A 3,484-nucleotide genomic window follows, 5' to 3' on the forward strand; every position below is an offset into this window, starting at 1 on the left:
GTTCCCAACAGTTTATTTTTGCTTTTGTTTCCCTTGTCATGGAGGCATATAGATAAAGATGTTGCTATGGCCAATGTCAGATAAATTACTGCCTGCATTCTCTTCAGGGAGTTTTGGGGTTTTAGGTCTCACATTTAGATCTTTAATGCATTTTGAGTTTATTTTTGTGTATGGTGTCAGAAAGTGGTACAGTTTCATTCTTTTGCCTGTAGTTATCCAGTTTTCCCAATACCACTTGTTGAAGAAACAGTTTTTTTTTTTTCCCATTGCATATTCTTGCCTCTTTGTCAAAGATTAATTAGCCATATAATTATGGATTTATTTCTGGGCTCTCTATTCTATCCTGTTAATCCATGTGTCTACTCTTTTGGCCAATACCAAACTGTTTTGATTACTATAGCTTTGTAGTATATCTTGAAACCTGAGATTGTGATACCTCTAGTTGTGTTTTTCTTTTTCAAGATTGCCTTGGCTAATTGAGGTCTTTTTGTGGTCCCATACAAATTTTAAGATTATTCGTTCCAGTTCTGTAGAAAATGCTGCGGTATTTTGATAAGAATTACATTACATTCTTTTTTTTTTTTTTTATGGGCAAAATCATGCTTGATTTTATCTTACAACCCACAGTGTATCAGAACAAAATTTAATGAATTCATCCATCCTTTCAAAAGATAAACCTGATACAGAAGTAGCAATAGTTACAAATCATAATCATTGGATGAAATAATTTCCATGAAGCTTGTCTCTCTGGAAGAGATGGGGACAAGGCAAGTGGTCAGGAAGGAAACAGTGTGCTTTTAACCTTGCAGGAAAATCAGTGCTCAGTTCCATGTTACTGCATAAACTCTCCACTTCAAATTACTGCCCAAATGCTTTACTGAAACTCCTCTTCTGGCCTTTGTTTTGGAATCTGTTATTTTTGTTGCCACCTCCTGATCGCTGTCCTCTGAAGCTTCGATTTCCCTCCCGCTGTCCTCTAAATCCTTGACTGCCTTCCTGCTGTCCACAGAAGTTTCGATATCCTTCCCGAGGTCCTTCCAGCTCTGGTTGCTCCGTGGCCACAGAGAGCTGCCAGCGACACGAATCATGCCATTTTTCCTGTATTTCTGTTACTGCTGCAGTAGGGACATCGAAGCAAACCCCCTGCTTTCCTTTGAGAAAAAACATTCCTTTCACTTTGGAATCAATATCCTCTCCCAGCTGCTCTTTAAGTTCTTTCCAAGCATAACTAATGTTTGGCATTTCAATTGAGCATCGTAAGGTCATGGTCACAAAGCCCGCATCTGAGTTGATCAGAGAGCGCTGGTCTACTGATGTGGCACCTGAAATATGGGCCAAGGCTGCTGCCAGGGCTTCCACAGCTCCTTTCTCCTCTATTAGTTTCTCCGCTGACTGCTTGAAATGACTAATGGCAGTGGGAGGCACAAATTCCAAAAGCCTGATGGCATCTTTGCTGGAAGCTTTTATGATCTCTGTTGCAGACGGGACACCTATTCGTTTAAATTTAATTCCCGCTTTTTGCTCCACTTGTGCTAACTGATACTCCTCCTTGTGCTGATAAAAGCAGATGCAAATCCCTGTCCTTCCAGCTCTGCCCGTCCTCCCAGAGTGATGAACATAGGACTCCACATCCTTTGGTGGAGAACTCTGTATCACCAGATCAACCTCAGGGATGTCTAACCCACGAGCAGCAACATTAGTTGCAACCAAAACTCCAAAATCACCATTTCTAAAACCTTTCAGAGTGATTTCTCTCTGCTTCTGGGGAATATCTCCATGCAATGACTGGGCATCCTGCCTTATGGACACATTCTGTGACAACTCCTGGGCTTCTTTCTTGGTTTCAAAGAAGATAATGGTACGCCCATGAAAACCACTATATACTCGGATCACATCCCCAATAACTGCTGCCCTTTGAGTCCAGTGGCACTTGATAGCCAGGTGCTCCACGGTTATTGCCGTTTTCTGGGTCTTTTTACCAATCAGGTCCACCTGTTCATATGTAGATTTCATGTATTTCTTAGCAACATTATATACCCAATGAGGGCAAGTTGCGAAAAAAGCAATGCTTGGGGATTATCTTCTGAATCTTTTTTGTATGCCACACTTAAAATCTCTTCCACTTGATCAGCAAACCCCATATCTAACATCTGGTCGACTTCATCCAGGACAACATGCTTAAGTTTGGCGAGATCTAGCTTGCCATTCTGAAGGTGGTCTTTGATACGACCTGGGGTCCCAACCCGGATATCAATCCCATTCCGCATGCGTCCAATTTGACCTCCATAGGGAGTTCCACCATAAAAACAAGCCACCGCCAGCTTTCATGTGATGTCACTGAAGTCTCTGCTTACTTGATTTGCCAACTCCCTCATGGGTGCAAGAACCAGTACCTGAGGGGCACGACCTCTTCTCCTGTCTTGCAGTTCTCCCTGGAGCTTCGCAATCAAAGGGATGGCAAAGGAGAATGTCTTCCCAGTTCCTGTCCGTGCCTGTGCAATTAAGTCCTTTCCACTATAGACATGGTAAAATGTCTTTGCTTGTATAGGAGACAGGAAGGTCACCCCACAGGCTTTGAGAACTTTAATTAGTCTCTTCAGATATGGGGAAATTAGAGAAAGCTCCTTCTTTCTGTTCCACAGGTATTTCCTGCTCTAACTCACTGTTACATTCTTCCCCTAGGGTTTCACTGGTGTTAGAGACAAGTCCAGAATGAGAGAATCCATTCTTCAGTTTGGGGCTTTTCTCTCCAATTTCTCCATTCATTTCCTTTTCTTTCTTCATCTTCTTGGGCTTAGGAGCACTTATCTCTTCTTCAGAAGGTTCTTCACTTTTTATTACTTTTTTTGTTTTAGGAGAAACAACTTTCTTTTCAAAGAACTCCTTTGTTTTTTTCACACTTTTGGTTTTAGGACAAATTATGTCATCCTGAGATGTCCCCTCTTTCTTTTTTGCCTTTTTAGATTTAGGAGAATTCATGTCAACCTCATTAGACTCAACTTTCTTTTTAACTTTTTTAGCTTTAGGGGAAGGAATTTCTTCTTTTACTTCTGTTGCCTCTTCAGTCTTAATAGATTTTGGTTTCTCCTTTCTACCTTTCTTCTCATTCTGCTTCCGTGGTGTCTCCACTTCTTCCATGGAGGTCTTGGAGTCCAAACCCACATCACTAATGATTTTCCCCGGCATTGTTCACCTCAAGCAATTCAGGCCGACCGCTCAGGTCCACCGGTGGAGAGGAAGAGACTGTACTCCCCGTTTATTACATTACATTCTTAATAGAATGTTTATAATCTTCAGAAAGAGTGGAAATAACCAAGAAGAAATGATAAGCTTGAAAAATGTCATTAGATTCTACTTAATTAATCTCTGTGTATGTTTGTTCTTATTTGTTAATCTTGATGAAATAAAAATAATAGAGTGGGCAAGACTACAAGGAGATACCAAAGAAATTATAGAAGAAATACTTGAATCAGAGATTCAGTAA

At 40.9% G+C, this 3,484-nt stretch overlaps 1 pseudogene; it reads right to left on the bottom strand.

The window, feature by feature from the left end:
* Positions 1-624: 624 nt before the first annotated feature.
* On the bottom strand, positions 625-3,197 carry LOC140614654 (nucleolar RNA helicase 2 pseudogene; annotated as a pseudogene).
* Positions 3,198-3,484: the final 287 nt, after the last annotated feature.

This window comes from Canis lupus, chromosome 23 (assembly GCF_048164855.1).
Source record: "Canis lupus baileyi chromosome 23, mCanLup2.hap1, whole genome shotgun sequence".
Classification (NCBI taxonomy): domain Eukaryota; kingdom Metazoa; phylum Chordata; class Mammalia; order Carnivora; family Canidae; genus Canis; species Canis lupus.